Below are 21,086 nucleotides of genomic sequence, written 5' to 3'. Positions count from 1 at the left end.
AAACCATATGATAATTGTCTTTCTCTGCTTGACTTATTTCACTTAGCATTATCTCCTCCAGTCCCGTCAATGTTGCAGCAAATGTTGAGAAGTCGTTCTTTTTGATGGCTGAGTAGTATTCCATGGTATATATGGACCACCACTTCTTTTTTTTTTTTTTTTAGATTTTATTTATTTGACAGAGATAGAGACAGCCAGTGAGAGAGGGAACACAAGCAGGGGGAGTGGGAGAGGAAGAAGCAGGCTCACAGCGGAGGAGCCTGATGTGGGGCTCGATCCTGGAACACCGGGATCACGCCCTGAGCCGAAGGCAGGTGCTTAACTGCTGTGCCACCCAGGCGCCCCCGGACCACCACTTCTTAATCCAGTCATCCGTTGAAGGGCATCTCGGCTCCTTCCACGATTTAGCTATTGTGGACAATGCTGCTATGAACATTGGGGTGCATATGGCCCTTCTCTTCACTACGTCTGTATCTTTGGGGTAAATACCCAGTAGTGCAATGGCTGGGTCATAGGGTAGCTCAATTTTTAACTTTTTAAGGGACCTCCACACTGTTTTCCAAAGTGGCTGTACCAACTTGCATTCCCCCCAACAATGTAGATCCATTTCTTATAACTAACGAACCAATATCAAAACATTATTCTTAAGTAAAGTCCATATTTTATTCAAATTTTATTACTTTTTACCTACTGTCTTTTTTCTGTCCCAGGGTCCCATTCATGATAACACATTTAGTCATCATGCCTCCTTAGGCTCCTCTAGACTGTGACAGCTTCTTAGACTTCACTTGTTTCAAAGTTCTTGGACAGTTTTGAAGAGACTTGTCAGGTACTTTGTAGAATGTTCCTCAATTGGGTTTGTCTCAGGTTTTTCTCCTGGCTAGTTGGGGTTATAGGATTTTGAAGAAAGACCACACGGGTAAAGTGCCATTCTTGTCACATCGTATCAATGAAACATATTATCAACATGATTTATGACTGTGGATATTGACCTTGATCATCTGGCTGAAGTAGGGTTTGTCAGCTTTCTCCACTCTAAAGTTACCGTTTTATCCCTTTTCCATACTTATTGTCTGTAAGGCTGTTACCTACACACAGACCACACTTAAGAAGTGGGCAGCTATGCTTTATTTCCTTAAGGGCAAAGTATCTACATAAATTACTTGAAATTCTTCTGCACATGAGATTTCTCTATTCCCCCCATTTATTTACTCATTTGCTCTATATTTATAACAGTATGGACTCATATTCATCTTGGGCTTAGGGTTATACTCCTCCTTGCTCTACTATATAGTACACACAGCAGTATATGACACTATACCATAGTTGCTCCAATACTACTTTATTTTATTGCCTAACATTTTCCAGTTTGGGCCATGGAGAACTCTTCTAGTTGGCTTCTGTGTCCTTTTGGCATACTCTCATCATCGTAAAGTATGTATGTACATATTTATTTGTTTTTAGCATTTCCTTACTTTCTGGCACTTCTTTTCCATATTCACCTGTTATATTTACTGCCCAAGTTCTAGAATCAGCCATTTCTCCAAGGACTCATGCTTTCTTTTGTTGGAGAATGGTATCAGAAACCACTATCTGGGTGCTGGGTGTGCTCCTTGCTACTAGGCCCTCTTAGTGGACAGAGCTAGAAAATATATGTGTGTATACTAATAGACATACATCTATCTATTCATCTGTATTTATATTAAGCTTCACAGGAGTTCATATGCAATACTTTTTTAAAAATTTGAGTATAGTTGACACACAATATTACATTAATGTCAGGTATACAACATAGTGACTCAGCATCTCTGTGCATTATGCAACCATCAGTTTGTTCTTTGTATTTATAGGTCTGATTATGCTTTTGGTGTGTTTATTCATTTGTTTTGTTTTCCAAATTCCACATATGAGTGAAATCATATGGTATCTGTCTTTCTCAGTCTGACTTTGTTCACTTATCATAATACCTTCTATGCCCACCCATGTTGTTACAAACAGCAAAATCTCATCCCTTTTTATGGCTGCATAATATTCCAGTGTATGTATATACCTCATCTCCTTCATTCATATTTTTTTTAAAGTAAGCAAGCTCTATGCCCAACGTGGGGCTTGAACTCATGACCTCAAGACCAAGAGTCACATGCTTTACTGACTGAGCCAGCCAGGCACCCCATTCATCTACTGATGAACACTGTGTTGTTTCCATATCTTGGTTATTGTAAATAATGCTGCAATAAACACAGGGGTTCATATATCTTTTTGAGTTAGTGTTTTCATTTTCTTTAGCTAAATACCCAGTAGGAAATTATAAGATCATATGATGTTTCTATTTTTAATTTTGTGAGGAACCTCCATACTGTTTTCCACAGTGGCTGTACCAATTTGTATTCCCACGAACAGTATATGACGGTTCTTTTTTTCTCCACATCCTTGCCAAAACTTGTTATTTCTTGTGTTGTTGATTTTAGCCATTCTGACAGGTGTGAGGTGATATCTCATTGTGGTTTTGATTTGCTGCACATTCCTTTTTGACTTTCCTATTTCTGTTAGCAGCACTATCATCATCCCATTGATCATTGACTCATTCCATTCCTTCCATGTCATTAAACACTACCCTTCCTTTCCAATAACTTTTGTTCCATTTCTTCAACACTCCTGCCACTTTAGTTCAAAGCCTGATATAATACAATAGTTTCCCAAATAAATTCATCATATTTGCTTCCTGTTCACTTTAGTCTTGTGTTTGTGAGAAAGAGGCATTAATCTCCTTAAAGCTTAGGAAGATTATAGAATATAGGCATTAAGAACTCCAGCTTCGACAGATTGAGACCTATAAATACAGAGAATAGACTGGTGGTTGCCAGAGTGGAGGGGGTTGGGGGGATGGACACAATCGGTGAGGGAAATGGGAGATACAGGCTTCTACTTATGGAATGATGAAATCACCAGAATAAAAGACACAGCATAGAGAATATAATCAATGATATTGTAATAGTGATGTACTGGAACAGATGTGGACAGATGCTCCCTTATAGTGAGCATAGCATAATGTAGAGACTTGTCAAAGGCGATGTTGTACACCTGAAACTAATGTAACATTGTGTTTCAACTCCACTCAAATTAAAAAATTAAAAAAAAAAAAGACCCAGCTTTGGAGGCAAACAGGTCTGTTCTGAGCTCAGCCTTTGCCTGCCATTGCTATGTGATGCCGTAGAAGCCACTTTATCTCTCTTAGCTTTCACGTCTTTATATTCTAAATGGTAATAACAATATTTAGGGACAGATTATTTCATTGATTAACAAGGTGATGTAATCAGCATAGTTAGCGCAATGCTGACTCTATACTAAGCCTTTCCCTCAAGAATATTCAATAAATAATATCCAAACTCTTTATCTTGATATTTAGGATCCTTTTTCCTCATCATCTCTCATACAAGCACATTATGCTCTAGTCAAATTGAACTATTTGCCATGTCCTAAAGGCCTGTGCTTTTCCATCCTTCCAGCACTTCCATCCTTTATCTTTTGTTCCACCTTGGATATCCTCTACCCCTAATCTCCAGACATTAAAATGCTATCCAGTTTTCAAAAACTGGGTCAAATGCCACACTCCCCATTAATACTACTCTGATTAGACTGTTTGGAAATCATGTATGCTATCATTAGACATCTATAGCACATCTCTCTTTTCCCAGCTTTTGATTAAATATGAAGGAATTTGATAGATGACATAAGAAACAAAATGCTTCCTTTTTACATTTTACATGTAGAGTTAAATGGAAGTAGTGAAGGCTCAATAAACACCTGTCCTATGAATAGAATCAATGTCACCTAAAGATCCAATTACACCTCTTCGAATGGTCTGTAGGGATCTAAAATTGTTGCCTTTATTCACTCTTTCAGCTTAAGGTACAGAATGGTAATGAACAACAAATTTTTCTCAGAAGAGCTCTAGGTAATAGACTGTCAGAAGAGAGGGGGGTTGGGGAATAGGTAAAATGAGTGAAGGAGAATGGGAAATACAGGCTCCCAGTTATGGAATGAATAAGTCATGGAGAAGAAAGGTACAGCATAGGGAACATAGTCAATGATATCGTAATAGTGTTGTATGGTGACAGATCATAGCTATATTTGTGGTGAGCATGGCATAATGTATACAGTTGTCAAATCACTATGTTGTACACCTGAAACTAATGTAACATTGTGAATCAACTATATTGCAATAAAAGAAAAGAAGAAGAAAATAAAATGAATGAAGATGAGAGAAAAAAAAACTTCGAAGGAAGATTGTAGAGCAAGTACTGAGCAAGCTAAAGCCGTGAGGTAGTTTTCTTTCAGGAACTAAGAGAAGGTCATTGTATTTAGGACATAAGGAACAAGAGAGTGAGTGGTGCTAAGTAAAACTGGTGAGTTGTTTAGGGGCTAAGTTATTCGGTGTTAGTAGGTCCCAGTAAGCAGTTTCAATTTTATTCTTAGTCAATTTGAAAACCATTGAAGGTTTACATAGTTATATATTAAAAATATCACTCTGGCTACTTTGTGTGTGGAATGGATTATTATGGGCTGGTGGAAAAAGGGGACTAGAAAAAGAAGACCAATTTGAAGGCTATCACAGCAAGCCAGATAAGAGATGAGCCTGTGTTAAAGTGTGACAGTAGATATGAAGAAAAGTAGATGGATTCGGAGATATTTGGGAGGTTGTATCACCAGGATTTTCTGATGGGTTAGAGGTGTGTGCATGTATGTGTATGGACTGTGAGGAAAATGATAGCGACAAAGATGACTCCAACTTTCCGATTTTAGCAAGTAATTAGTGCTGCTGCTTTCTGAGATGAGTAAGACTAGGAAATGAACCAGTTTGGGGGAAAATCAAAATTTTAGTGTCAACATCTCCTGTTGGAAATATCTTTGAACACATAAGATATGTTAAAATAAAGTATTTGATCTAAGTGTCTTGAGCCTAGGAAAAATGTCTAGGCTGGAGATAGACATTTATGAACTGATTCCCATATAATTATTAATTGATACTGTGGAAATTATTGAAAACTAGAAAGAGTGTAGATGGGGAAGAGAGGAAAACTCAGAATTTTCTAAAGGAATTCCAATATGATAGAGGCCTATCAGAGAAGGAGGAGCCAAGAACAGAGGTAAAGGAGTAGAGAGTGAGATAGTAGGAAATCAGGTGTGTATGTGGTGGAAACTAACAGGAAAGTATTGTAAGAAGGAAAGAATGGCCAAAGAATGGCAAAAAAAATAGAAATATTGATAATAAAGAATACAATCACTGAAGTAAATCTGTTGAGTGCTGCTGAGAAGTTAAGTAAGATGAAGACAGAATAATGTATTGCTTTGAGCAACGTAACAGCTTTCAGTTACCTTGCTAAGGGCATTTTCAATGAAATGATGAGGATTAACATCAGCTGGAAACAAGCTGAAGAGTAAATAAAGAAAAAACATCTGGTTTAAAAGCTTCCACAAGTTTATTCTGTGATATAGCTTTTCTTCATCAAATAAATAGCAAAGATAAAATGCAAAACTGAAATTAAAAAAATAGCTGAGCTTGACAGTAAAATAAATATCCTTATGACTAGAAATGGAACAGAGACACAAAGTAGATTAGGAAGCTAAATTCGCACAGACCTATGAGAGCCTGAGCTCTTACAAGATCATGAAAAAATGAAGTCCTGCAAATGAGAAATGGGTACCATATCCAGTCATACTACTTGTATGTGAGACCTGAAGTGAGGCCTCTCATACTGCTAAGATGCTGAGAAGCCTATTGTTGACATTCAACTTGGGCGTACTGCTTTATAAGAAGCTGTGGGTCTAGGGAGGGGAAAGAGGTCCAGGAAGTGAACCAAGCTCTCCACTGGTATATTTATGGAATTTGAAGTGTCTTCAATATCTCCACAAGACTGGGAATTTCTAAAAAATGATTATAAGAGTGGCTCTGCATTGAGGGTCTGGTGGACATGTGGAGGCAAGAGGGAGAGGAATATATAATGGGAAAAACATAAATAACCACTCACTCAAAATGAGTGTGTAAACAGAAATCACAAATCATATGATATAAGCTAATGAAATCAATTTTATTAAATATTAGGAATAAAACAATAGATTGTATTGGTTGCATGCTCAAAGAAGTAAATATAGTCATGGCAATTGAAAAAGAAAAAGGAATTGAAAATCAAAAGTTAGAAATGAAACTAGAATAGGTAGTAATGAAAAAAGAAATATTGATAATAAAGAATACGATCACTGAAGTAAAACAAATGTAATTAGGTGGGTTAAACTGTGGACTGGATACAGTGACTTGGAAGAGAATACTGAGGTATTCATTCATAATGCAGAAGGACAAATACAAGAAATGTAGTTAAAAGATGTGCATTTGATTGAGAGATTTCAAAATATGCATAAGAGAAGTTCAGAAAAAATAAAGTGGAAAATAGTATTTGAAAAGATAACATTAAAAATTTCCCCAGAATTGAAGAAAGATATAAATTCTCAAGTGTCCTTCAAGTATTAAGCATCATAATTAAAGATGAATTTGATACCTAGAAGTACCGCAGTGAAACAGACGACCATCACGTGAAGTCTTAAAAGCTAACAGAAAGAAAATATTGATTACTTACAAAGACTGTAATTACTTACTAAAGACTGACTATAGACCTCTCATCACAGCAACACATTGAAATAGCTTTCAATGAAGAATTCCATACTCAGCTAAACTGATATGCAGGCATGAAGGCAAAATAGACATTTTAAGATATTCAACTCAATACCACCTAAAATGACATACTGAAACAAAACCACTTATAAAAGATAAACATTGGGACACCTGGGTGGTGCATTCAGTTGGGCCGACTCTTGGTTTTGGCTCAGGGCACGATCACAGGGTTGTGGGATCGAGCCCCGCGACCGCTCCACGCTCAGCACAAGAGTCTGCTTGAGAGTCTCTCTCTCTCACTCTCTGCCCCTCCCGCTCATGCTCTCTCTCTCTCTCTAAAATAAATAAATAAATCTTTTTCAAAAAAGCTAAATTGTGGAAGGAGTCGTGATGCCCTTCAACAGATGACTGGATTAAGAAGATGTGGTCCATATATACAATGGAATATTACTCAGCCATCAGAAAGAATGATCACACAACATTTGCAGCAACATGGATGAGACTGGAGGAGATTATGCTAAGTGAAATAAGTCAAGCAGAGAAAGACAATTATCATATGGTTTCACTCATTTATGGAACATGAGAAATAAGAAGATTGGTAGGAGAAGGAAGGGAAGAATGAAGGGGGGGTAAACAGAAGGGGGAATGAACCATGAGAGACTGTGGACTCTGGGAAACAAACTGAGGGCTTCAGAGGGGAGGGGGGTGGGGGATTAGGATAGGCCGGCGATGGGTATTAAGGAGGGCACATATTGCATGGTGCACTGGGTGTTATACAGAAATGATGAATCATGGAACATTACATTAAAAACTAAGGATATACTGTATGGTGACTAATGTAACAAAATAAAAATTATTTTTAAAAAGGTGAATATTAATTCATGGATGAAAAGTATAGCTAGTGAATACTAACTAAAATAAAGCTTATGAAGCAATATGCCCATCAGAAAAAGTAGAATGCAAGGAAATAAGCACTAATAGAAGAGACACTATTTATATTAAAAGGAAAAATCAACCTTATATATCTTTACGACCTTAGATTTGGCACTGGCTTTTTAGATACAACACCAAAGTCACAAGCAATAAAAGTAAAAAAAAAAAAAAAAAAAAGAAAAGAAAAGAAAAGAAAGAAAGAAAGAAAAGAAAAAAAGAAAGAAAGAAAAACTTTAACAAAATTTAAAACTCCTGTGCATCAAAGGGCATTATAAAGGTGAAAAGACAACATATACAGTTGGAGAAAATATTTGCAAATCATATATCAGATAAGAATCTAGTATCCAGAATACAGAACGAATCTTTATAATGAAATGACAAAAAGTAAAACAACACCAATTTTAAAATGGCCAAAGGACTTGAATGGACACTTTTCTAAAGAACATATACAAATGCCCAATAAGCACATTAAAAGATGCCTAACATCATTAGACATTAGAAAAATGCAAATCAAAACTAAAATGAGATTCCATTTCACACCCCTAGAATGGCCATAACTAAAAAACAGAAAATAACAAGTGTTGGTGAAGATGTGAAGCAATTGGAACACTCACAAATTGCTGATGGGAATGTGAAATGGTTCTTAGCCACTGTGGAAATCATTTTGACAGTTCTTCCAGCAGTTAAACATACAGCTATGATCTGACCCAGGAATTTCCTTCCCAGATGTATACACCAAAGACTTGAAAATGGGTATTCAAACAAAAACTTGTACATGAATGTACATGCATCATTAGTCACAATGGTCAAAATGTGGAAATAACCCAAATGTTCATTAGTGGATGAATGCATAAACTAAGTTGGGTATATGCATGCAAAGGACAATTATTCAGTCATAAAAAGGATTGGATAGAGAAGATGTGGTATGTATATATAATGGAATATTAGCCGTCAAAGAGAATGAAATCTTGTCATTTGCAATGACATGGATGGAATTAGAGAGTCAGAGAAAGACAAATACCATATAATTTCCCCCATATGTGAAATTTAAGAAACAAAACAAATGAGCAAAGGGGAAAAGAAAGAGAGAGGTAAACTAAGAAATAGTTTCTTAACTATAGAGAACAGACTGATAGTTATCAGAGGGTAGGTGGGTGGGGGGAATGGGGGAAATAGGTGATGGGGATTAAGGAGTGCACTTGTTGTGATGAGCACTAGGGTGATGTATGGAAGTGGTGAATTACTATATTGTACGCCTGAAACTAATATTACACTGTATGTTAATTAACTGGAATTTAAATAAAAGCTTAAAAAAAAGAAAAGAAATAAAGAGTAGTTAGAGGACCACCCAAAAGAAAGTACACTATGTATTAATGTGTCCTTCAAGTAACATGTTTCATTAAGATACAAGTGTTTGTAAATTTATCTGTAGAAGGGTATGTGAATAGTCATATGCTTAATTCACTGGACTAAACTGTGTATAATGCTCCTTCAACTAACATCTCTCATTAAAATGTTAAGTGCCGATCCAAAAAAAAAAAAAAAAAAAAGGATTGAAGTACTGGTACATGTTACCATATGGATGAACCTCTAAAACTTTATGCTAAATGAAAGAAGCCAGACACAAAAGACCACATACTGTATGATTCCATTTATTTGAAACATCCAGAATATGTAAATCCATAGATTCAGAAAGCAGACTAGTGTTTGCCAGTGGCCTGGGGGGAGGAGAGTGACTGCTTAAGAGGCTTCTTTTGGGTGATGAAAATGTTTTAGAACTACATAGTGGTGATAGATGCATAACATTGAAATGCATTACATACTACTGAGTTGTATACTTTAAAATGATTAATTTTATATTATGGAATCTTATCTCATTACCAAAAAAAAAAAAATCAGAGAGAACTTCCAGGACAAATTGACAAACCCACAAAGTAGGATATTTTAATAATATTTTTATCCTAAAACTGATAGATCAAGGACCAAAATATTAATAAGGATATGGAATATTTGAACAATAAAATTAGATTTGAATTAATGGATATTTATAGAATCATTTGCCTGACAAAGGCAGGATATGCACTTTTTACAAATACAATATCTTATAAAGATCAATAACTTAGGTCACAAAGGAATTCCCAACTAATTTCCAAAATCAATATGAAGACCACCATCTCTGAAAAAAATAGAATGACGGTAGTTACTAACTATAAAAAGAGAGTTAAAAACTCCCTATGTTTGGAAACTCAAAATTGTACTCCATATAACCCAAGTGTTAGAAGAAAACACTTGGATATAACATAATATTGAGAAACAAATGATATTGAAAGTACTACCTATAAAAATTTGTGGGTTTCAGATAAAGAGGCACTTAGAGATATATTTAGAACTTTTGAGGTATTTATTTTAAAAAAATAAAGGGGGGGTGCCTGAATGGCTGAGTTGGTTATCTGCTGACTTGAGGGATCTGCTCAGGTCATGATCTCCAGGTCCTGGGATCAAGCCCGGCTTTGGGTTCCATGCTCAGTGGGGAGTCTGCTTGAGGATTCACTCTCTCCCTCTCCCTCTGCCCCTCCCCCAGGTTGTGCTCTCTCTCTCTCTAAAATAAATAAATCTTTAAAAAGAAGTAAAGGATGAAAATAAATAAGTTTTTAATTTAAAGATATCGTTCCTTCATTTATTTCTTTATACATCCTTAATATATTTATTTTGAAAAATTCTTTCAGATTATTCTAATAGGTTTATTTATTCTGTAGTGAATTAATATTTTTTCGTGTGTGTGTGAAGAGGCCTCAATCATCTTCATGAATTTAAAAATTCTGGATTATGGTCCCTCTTTCATGGCTCATTCTCTGTCTTTCTCTCTCTCTCTCTCTCTCATACACATACACACACCCCATCTCCTCTGCTCACCTCTATTTACAAATTTTCCAATTGCTTTAATCTGCTTTTATGGACTCCAATCTAGAATCAGATCATATATTGATAGTACAGTGTTGCTGCCCTACAATGATACTGGGCAGATCACAGAGGAGAGTCATAAAGTTATACATGTGTCTTTTTCATCCTTAAATACTCAACATTTAATAAATTACAGCCCTAGGCATCATCAATCTACAGGAGTATTTTTCAACTTGTATTAACAAGCACGAAAGCCCGGACATGGCCCTCAGTTTTAAGCAGGGGGTCTATTTCCATCCTAATTTATGCTAAGACACTTCTTCTAGGGTATTCACAGGAGCCAAACAACTGTCTGCTTTTTTTTTTTTTTTTTTGAGAGCAAGAGAGCAGGGGTGGTCAAGGTGGGGGGCGGGAGTGTAAGTGGAGGAGGGAAGGGCAGAGGGGCTTGATCTCATGACCCTGAGATCATGACCTGAGCTGAAATCAAGAATTGGACGCTTAACCAGCTGAGCCATGCTGGCACCCCTACTATCTCTGCTTTTTAACCCAAAGCCCAGAAATCCTGTACTTTCAGTCTGACACCATTTGAATTTCTATTCCATTTACGGTCCACAGAAGGATTTGTCTTATTTTTGAGATCAACTATGTACTTGAATTTTTCTCTTTTTATATTCTAACTCGTTGCTCTGGGTTCAACTAGAGAGGGAATGTTCAAACTGTGGACTTTCCAGGGCTATGTTGATTGTAGTGCAATCCATTTTTACATATATAAAATACACAATAAATGAACAGCGACAGAGAATTCAGTTTGTCTCTTTGCCAGCAGGGAGACAGACAGGTAAAGCAACTACAAATCTCCACTAGTGTATCTCCATTCATACATGCAATATATATTTATTGAACCCTTATTATGCATCAAATACAGCATTAGATATTATAGGAAGCAGAGAAATACAACTGACGTGACTCTGCCCTAAAAGAATTTACAGTTGAACAAAGGCTGAGACAGAAATAAATCTGTCACTATTTCTACCCTTTTGGTTACAAAGTTTATGGTTATTGTCCTAAGGTGGCCCAAGGAAGAAGGAACCTAATACATCTTCACATCATTCAGCTGTAAAAAAGAAAAAAGAAAAAAAGAAAAAAAAGTCCTCCTGGCAATTGCCCCTCTGAAGAGTTGATCAGAAAAAAAGTAATTTCAATTATTTAAATATCATTTAGTTGTAAGAAGTAAGATTATCACAGCTTAAAGCATATTTTTGTCATGTGAAGGCAGAGATGACAGTTTCCAAATTCATTAAGTGTCAACAATTAGGACACATGTTGGGCACTTGTCTGAAGCCATCAACCAGTCTTTTGTTACTTGTAATCAGTAATTAAAACTTTGTAAGTTTGAAAGATAAAAATAGCATGATTGTGACAGAGCAAACTAAGTAGAATCTGGGACCACAACTAACGTTGTGAAGTTCCTTATTTTTAAAAACATTTTGAGTTAGAAATGGCTTTACCATCTCATGTTTAAAAAACACAAATACCAGGGCGCCTGGGTGATTCAGTCAGTTCAGCATCCAACTCTTGATTTTGGCTCGAGTCGTGGTCTCAGGGTGTGGAGTCTGCTTCAGATTCTTTCTCGCCCTCTCCCTCTGCCCCTCCCCCCACCAAAAAAAAACAAAACCACACATACCAATTACTGCACAACTTGGTAGGGCAAAATTTCGGGTTGTCATTTCTTGTTTCCAATAGTTAACAAGCCAGTAATTTAATACCAACATTCTATCTTAAACAGAGGTTTTCTCTCACCCCCAAACACATGCTTCAACTCTCTCTTCCAGAATCAGACTATATGGGTTCAAATCCTTACTGGCTATGTGACCCTATGTGAAAGTGACTTCATCCGTTTGGTGGACTTTTGCTCATCTGTCAGAGAGGAATAATAGAAGTACCTTTCTTGGTGGTTGGTGTGAAGATGAAGTGTTAAGTACTGAGTACAGCATCTGACATGTGCTGTGAACTCAGTAAGTATTATCAGTAACTAGTATTATTGTTATTTTATGTGTATGAATCTATTACTTTACAAAATACTAAGCTCTTTCACGGAAAGCATATTGTCTCCTGTTCTGTTTATTTCTCCTTCAGTACCAAGTAACAATATATATAACAGTATTATAACAATGGCTTTAAACAAGCTTCAGTGCTGTAAGATATATTAACTCATTTGAAAACTACAGCAATTCTACGAAGGCAGGTTTTAATATCCTTGTGATAAAGGGGAAAAACAAAAGTGCGGTGCTTTCCAAGAATTTGGAAATGAGTTTGCCCTCTGAGAGATCTGCTAAGAAAACAACACATAATGGAGCAGAGGACAAATATGAAAAGTCACCTTACAGAAACTTTTGTCTCCTAAGACAGAGCAAGACTTAATGAAAGGCATTAACAGGAAACATTCGCCTTTTGTAGACAGAACACATTGGGCTCTCTTACCTCAAGGACGCCAAATATTCAAATCATCCAAATAACTACATATTCTCAAACAGGCTTCTGATTAGATTTTCCCTCCTTTAATAGTGTGACTCTAGAAAGATAATTCACTGATCTTGCTTAGGCTCGTATAAACAACTGGTTCCATTAATAATTCTAGGTATAAAATAATCATGCCAGTTTGTTGAGTTGCCATCGGGCTCTTGAGAACTTCATTGTATTGGTATGTCAAAGTCTTGGGCAACGAGTAGATTGAGTTTATTACCTATCTTCTTTGAGGTTTCCTCCTGATGATTCCTTTGACTTTAATATGATTTTTCCTTCCAATTTCTATAGTACTCATGTGATAAAACTGTGACCCAAAGAGCTCTTGATTTTTCAAGAACCCACAGCTAATTAATGGTAGAGCTCAAATTAGAATCTGGTTGGCTTTCAATGCTGGGTTATTTGGAGGATGAAGCAAAGAAGGACAATAAAATATCTCTTATTCACTTTTCCATGTCTAGCTTGTACATAAAGCATAGGATTTGGGTGCCCAATTTTACATACTGTTCTAACAAATCGTAAATCTCTCCAATCTCTCAAATATATATTGCTGTTGATGAAGCCATCTGGAACTGATGAAGAGACTTTCCCAAGTACACACAACATTAATAGCAGATTAGGAATTAGAATCCAGGCCACCAGACTCTCACCTTGAACACTTTTCTTTGTACCATGATGCACCATTTCAGAGTTCTAGGACGACACTCTCAGTAGATAGACTAGCTATACTTTGAAATAATCTGGCTTATTTGGGGGAATCACTTAAACTCACTAGTTTAACACAGGACATCTTCTAACCCTGAATACAATCATGAAAGGGTGGACAACTAAAGCACTGCCTGTAGAAGTCTACTGGAAGGTTGACAACGAAGAAATGGAAGGATTAAAGGGGAATTAGAAGAGGAAGGCACACTGGAAAGAAAGATAAACAATAGACAAGAGAGCAAAAGTTTGTAACAAAAATATAATTAGGAATGGGCCACATTTATTAAGTACTAAGTCTTGTCCCTACACTCAACCTGCATGAATAAGCAAGGAGTGCTTATTTGTTTTCATAATAAGAATATTCCTATTATTAGGTAAACCATTCATAAAAAGAATAGCAGGAATTGTATACAGGAAAGACAAATGGTGAAAACTCCTTCAATTTGGAAAGGTCGAGTGAGAGTCAAATGCCTGACTAAAATCTGTAGAATCAAGACAGAAAGTGCTAGAACCAGAGGATACTTTTGACTAGGAAAAGGTACTTTTGGGACAAAACAGGAACTCTTACTTTACAAAAGATGCACATTTATGGAAGCTACTATTGCAAAAGTGATTAAAATTGAAATAAAATTGAGAAAATGCCTGAACTACTCACCTCATAGGTCATTCTAAGTGACTATGTGATTTTAGCACCCTGCAAGTAACAAACTACCGCACGTGTAAAAGGGACGGCACATACGTGGCATCCTCCCTTTCTTCTGATAGGTAAGGCCTTCCTACTGAGCTGAGGCCAAGCTTCACAGTGCGTCTTGTCCTGGTATGTCAGGTGGCCACTACCATGTGAGGGAGCTTGTTCTATCATTTACAGAGAGGATTCCTCCAAGGCAAGGACTGTGTCTTAGTTTTGTGTCTTAGCCCAATGCCTGAAATGTGTCTGTCAAATCATTTTCTCAGTGAAAACATTTGGGATAGATATCAGGAAGATTATTTGAATCTTAAAATAAATCTCTTTGGGCTCTTCATCTTCTTGCCCACCATTCTGTTGATGATGCTTTTATTTCTTCATAAAAAAATTGAGTTGAATGACAATGAAGCTACACAATTTCCTGTTCCCATATCTATATATTTATCTATAGTGGCACCTGCCATCAAAACACTCCCTCCAATCTCAGAAGAGGTGATTTCTGTGTTTATTGCCTCTGCATTTGGCCTTGTTTTTATCCCTTCCTATAGTCTCCATAATACAGTAGTCCCTGCCCCCCACTTATCCCCAGGGGATACGTCCCAAGACCCCCAATGGGTGCCTGAAACCACAGATAGTACCAAAGCTTATATAGACTTTTTTCCCATACATACACGCCTATGATAAAGTTTAATTAAGAGACTAACAACAATAACTAATAATAAAATAGAACAATTATAACAATATATTGTAATAAACCTTATGTGATGTGGTCTCTCCCTCTCAAAATATCTTACTGTACTCACCCTTCTTCTTGTGATGATGTGCGATGATAAAATGCCTACCTGACAAGATGAAGTGAGGGGAATAACAGGCTTGTGACGTCACGTTCGGTTACTGCTGACTTACTGATGACACGTCAGGAGAAGGATCATTTGCTTCCAGACCACAGTTGACCTCAGGGAACTGAAACGAGCAAACATGAAACCACAGCTAAGGGGGGACTGCTGTAGCAACCTTGACCCTTCAGTTATCTCCTCTATCTCACGTGTTTACAACCTCTTCCTTTTTTATTTATGTACTTTCCCAAATTTCTAACTATGCTCAAAGTCTTCCAGTAAACACAAAGCACATGAAAACCACAAACCTTTCCCAACACTTCGCCTGGTCTAGTTACTGCTGTCTCACCTCCTCTTCATGACTAAGATCCTCATAAGAATACCCTGCACTGAGTTTGCTTAAACCGGAATCGATAAATGAGCTTCAAGAGGTACATGGACCCCTTGAAATGGAGGAAATTCCTTTATGCGTATGTGTGTATATGCATCCTCTGTCAAGTACATCCTTAGCCTTCATTAAGACGCCCAGATCTTTTCATTTGCTTATTCTTCATCCTACTGCAATCAGGCTTTTGCTTACACTCAGGCTTCTTCCCCTCTCATACCACTGTAACTTTCATCACCAAGGTCACCGGTGACCCTTAATTGACATACTCCTTTCAATTTTTATCTTACTTGAGCTCATGACAGCATTTTTACTCTTCTCAACATTTTCTTGTTTTTGAAACACTACTTAACTTAATTTTTTTAAAGATTTATTTATTTGAGAAAGAGACAGCATGCATGCACATGAGTGGGGGGAGGGGCACAGGGAGAGGGAGAGAATCCTTAAGCAGGATCCTCACTGAGTGCAGAGCCTGATGTGGGGCTTGATCTCTGGACCCTGAGATCATGACCTGAGCCAAAAGCAAGAGCCAGCTATTCAACTGACTGAGCCATATGAACTTCTCCTAATAATAATAATAATAATAATAATAATAATAATATCTTCTGATATTATCACAATTCCTTCTAAATCTACTTTTCATGTTCACATGTTTGATGCTTATTTGTAATTGACACTTCCTGGGTTACCTGAATGACCCATGTCATTTTCCTGATTATTTCCCTTCACTCATAGTCCCACCTACACCCCCTTGTCAAAGTGGGTCATCCCACAGCCCCTGATGAGTGAGGCGCAGGCTATGCGAACCCATCAGAGTGACCTCAAGCTGACTAGATCGAAGTTGACATATGGGTAAGTTTAGGCCAATTAGAATCTCTTTTCTTGAGGATTAACAGGCTTTACAATCATAGTTAAAACATATAGAGAAAGGTGCACAATTCTAATATCTTACTCGATGAATTTTCACATTCCTGTAACAGAACATTGGCAACAGCTCAGAAGTTGTCTTTATACCTAGGGTCAGTCACTATTCCTTGCCACCTCTCCAAAGATAAATGTCATTTTAACTTCTAACATTATAGATTGGTTTTGTGCGTTTTTGAATTTTCTATAACTAAATAGATTTCACTACTTCATTCAATATTACGTTTGTGAGATTCCATGTTGTTCTGTGCAACTGTACTACTTTGATTTTCATTGATGTGTAGTATTCCACTGTACGATGAATATGCCAAAATGTGTCCCTTCTATTGCTGACATTTGGGTTGCTTCAAGTTTGCAGCTATCACAAAGAACACTTCTATAGACATTCTGGTACGTGTCTATGTGTGCACATATGTACACAATTCAATTTATACATATTTAGGAGTATAATTACAGGGCTATAAGACAAATATATGTTCAGTTTTCACAGATGTTGCTGAAGAGTTTCCCAAAGGGGAGGTATCAGTTTGCATTCCCCCCAGCAATAGAGGAGAGTTTTGGTTGCTCCACACCATTGTTAGCACTTCAGGCTGTCAGTTGTTTCATTTTAGTCAATCCTCTGTCATCTTCATAATATATCATCAATATTTTACATTTCATAATATATCATCAATATTTTTAAAATTTCTTTGATTATAAAAAAATTAAGGTCGTTTTCATATGTTTATCATATTTTGCACAAATCTTTTGCTTATTCTTCTATTGACTTGTTTATGTGTTTCATGATTTGTAGGAATTATTTTAATATTATGGATAGAAGTTCATTTTTAAGTTTATTTATTTATTTATATTTATTTATTTAAGTAATTTCTATACCCAACATGGAATAGAGAACTCAGAACCCCGAGGTCAAGAGCTGCATGCTTTTCCAACTGAGCCAGCCAGGCACCCCATTGTTGATTATATGTATTGCAACTATCTTGTACTATTGTGTGGTTTGACTTTTCTGTTTCTTTATGGTGCATTATCTATGGTGCACTAATTAATCAAGTTTTCATTTATTTTAGGGGTATTTGTGTCCTCTTTATGGGACCTTTCCTTATCCAAAAGTAATGAAGGTATTCTCCTATAACAACTTCTAGAAATTCAATTATTTTACTTGAAAAATTAAAATCTTAGCAAACAGACACATGAAAAGATGCTCAATACCAATAATCATCAGGGAAATGCAAGTCAAAACCACAAAAAGATATCACTTTAGACTTGTCATAATGGCTACATTAAAAAACACAAGAAATAATAAGTGTTGTCGAGAATGTGAAGAAAACGGAACACTGTGCACTTTTGGTGGTAATGTAAATTGGTGAAACCACGGTGGAAAACAGTATGGAGGTTCTTCTCAAAACTAAAAATAGAACTACCATCTGATCCAGTAATTCCATATTTACCCAAAGAAAATGAAAACACTAATTCTAAAGATTTTTGCACCTCTATGCTTATTGCAGCATTATGTATAATAGCCAGGGTATAGAAGCAACCCAAGTGTCCACTGATAGATGAATGGATAAAGATGTGACACACACACACACACACACACACACACACACACACACAGACATACACCCAGGAATATTATTCAGCCATAAAAAATAATAAGCCCTTGCCATTTGCAACAACATGGATGGACCTAGAGAGTATTATGCTAAGTGAAATAAGTCTGATTGAAAAAGACAAATACCATATGATTTCATTCATAAGTGGAATCTAAAAAAAATATAAATAAACAAGCAAAGAAACACAAAGCAGAAACAGTCCCTTAAGTACAAAGAACAAACTGATTGTTGCTGAGGGGGGATGGGGGAGATGGGAAAAATGAGTGAAGAGGACTAGGAGATACAGGCTTCCAGTTATGGAATGAATAGGTCATGGGGATAAAAGGTACAGCTTAGGGAATATATTGTAATGGTGGGTTGTATGGTGACAGATGGTAGCTACACTTGTGGTGAGCAGAGCATAACCTATGGATAAACTGAATCACTATGTTGTATACCTGAAACTAATGTAACACGGTGTGTCAAATATACTGAAATTTTTTAAAAATTGGATTTTCAATCACCCCACGGTTCACTTCTGTATGTAATATGAGCTAGGGGTCATTTCATTTTTTCCACGTAGCTATCAAATTGATCCAGCCACATTATTTCTAAAAAAACATTATTTCTCTATGGTCTGCTATGCTACCTTTGTCACAAACAAGTGCTTTATGTGTGAGGGATTGTTTCTGGACTGTTTCTCTCCTGTTTCATTTGTCTATTTCATATCCTGGTGCTTATACCACAGTGTCTAACTTACTATAAGCATACAATAAGCCTTTAACATCTGGTAACGTGATTCTACCATCTTTATTTTTCTTTATGATTGTCTTGCCTATTTTTGCCCTTCGCATTTGTGTAAATAATTTAGAATGAGTGTCAAATTCCATGAGAATACTACTGGAGTTTTTGAGGAAAGCATTGAAGTGGTACATGAATTTTGGGAGGATTAGCATCTTGACAATATTGAGTCTTCAAATCCATGAGTATGATTTGTCCATTTTTGTTTGTAAATTTTTCTCTCAATAATGGTTTAGAGTTTTCTGTAGAGAGGTCTTTCTAATTTTTATTGGATTTATTCCTAGTTATTTGGTACTTTGGATGCTACCATAAATGGTATTATTTCAAAATTGTTATTTTCTAATTATCTATTGTTATATGGAAATACAATAGATTTTTCTTGTATTGATATTATATCTCAAGACCTTACTAAATTCATTTGTTAAATTTAACACTTACCTGTAGATTTCTTTGGATTTTCTATGCATTTACTCATATTTCTGCAAAGAATGTTAATTTTATGTCCTGTCATTTCAGTCTGCACAGCTTTTATTTTTCAATGCCTTGCTGCACTGACTGGGAACTCCGGCACAATTTTAAAAAGAGATGTTTATAGTTGGTTTTCTTGCATTCTTGATCTCAAGAGGAAAACTTTTAATGTTTAACAATTAAGTGTGATGTGTGGTATAAGTTACTGTAAATATCTTTTATTAGATTATGGCAGTTCCCTAATATTCACATTTTGCTAATGGACATTAATAGATATTGGATTTTATTGACTGCAGTTTTTATACAATTTTTGAGATACATTTTTTCTTTATTCTCTTAAAGTGGGAAATGACTGATTAATTTTGAATGTTAAACCAACCTTATATTCCTATAAGAGAACCAAATTTTCATGATATATTATCCCTTTTATAAATCACTAGATTCAGATTCGTAACACTTTGTGCTTTTTCACTCATGTGCATGAGAAAGATAGGTCCATGTGTTTCTTCTTGTGATAATCTTTTTCACATTGTAGTAGCAAAGTTAAACTGGTCTCCTAAAACAAAGTGGGTGTGGGTAGTATTCCCTTTTTCTCTTCTAAGAGTTTGTGTAATATTGGTTTAAATTTTATCCTTGAATGCTTAATAGAATTCACTAGTAAAATTCTATGGGCCTAGAATTGTTTTCTATGGGCCTAGAGTTGTTTTCATAAGAAGGCTTTAAATTCTGGATCCAATTTCTTTATTTTAGGTGTATGTCTATTTAGAACATCTATTTATTCTTCTGTTGGCTTCTTTAAACGGTGTTTTCCCAGGAATTTGTCTCTCTCATTTGCATTTACCAATTTTAGGTCTAATCTAGGACAGTGGCTTTAAGGAAAAATAGAAAACCAAAACAAGGAGAAATGTAAAGCAATGCTATATAATGTGCTATGATGCTAACCATCACTTCGAAACAAACCATCAATAGGCACAGAAAAATTGTCCAACAGCCTGTTCATTTATGCAGGACATTTCTAGAAATGTTTCAAGGAGAGCATGCAGCTGAAAGTAGTGTGTGGAGGGAGAGGAGAATAGTTTATCTGTTCAGACCCTTCCAATTCTTACTGTTCAAGGGTTTTATATGGAGACGCACTACATGCACTTTGAAATTACATCTGACCCCTGTGTAGTAAGCCAGATCCTCTGTTGAAAAGCATGATGTTTCATCCAATGTATGGAAGTGGAGAGTGTTTCAACACAGGCAGCACTTTAACCCAGAGGAATACAAAATGATGCCATTGAGAGTTTCTGCTAAAGACTAATTTATTCTGATAATATTTGTTTTTTAATTAAGAGTATTTTGTTCATTTAAGTTTAATGTAGTTACTAATGTATTTGTGTTTGTTTACCTTCTTACTATTGGTTTTCTAATGATAAAAATAGTTATTCTGAATTAATAATTTATTGTTTTATTCTACCCATATATTGGCTTGCTGGTTATAATTCTTTTCCTATTCTTTTACTGGTACCCTGGAAATTACAGCATGCATCCTGAACCAAAACCAAGAGTCGGATGTTCAACCAACTGAGCCACCCAGGAGACCCTCCAAATTGGTATTTTTACAAGTTTCTAGACAATGAAAGATTCTTAGAGTTCTTTAAATCAGATCATCTGATTTAAAGCT

Source organism: Ursus arctos, chromosome X (assembly GCF_023065955.2).
Source record: "Ursus arctos isolate Adak ecotype North America chromosome X, UrsArc2.0, whole genome shotgun sequence".
NCBI lineage: Eukaryota > Metazoa > Chordata > Mammalia > Carnivora > Ursidae > Ursus > Ursus arctos.
This window is presented reverse-complemented; position numbering follows the sequence as displayed.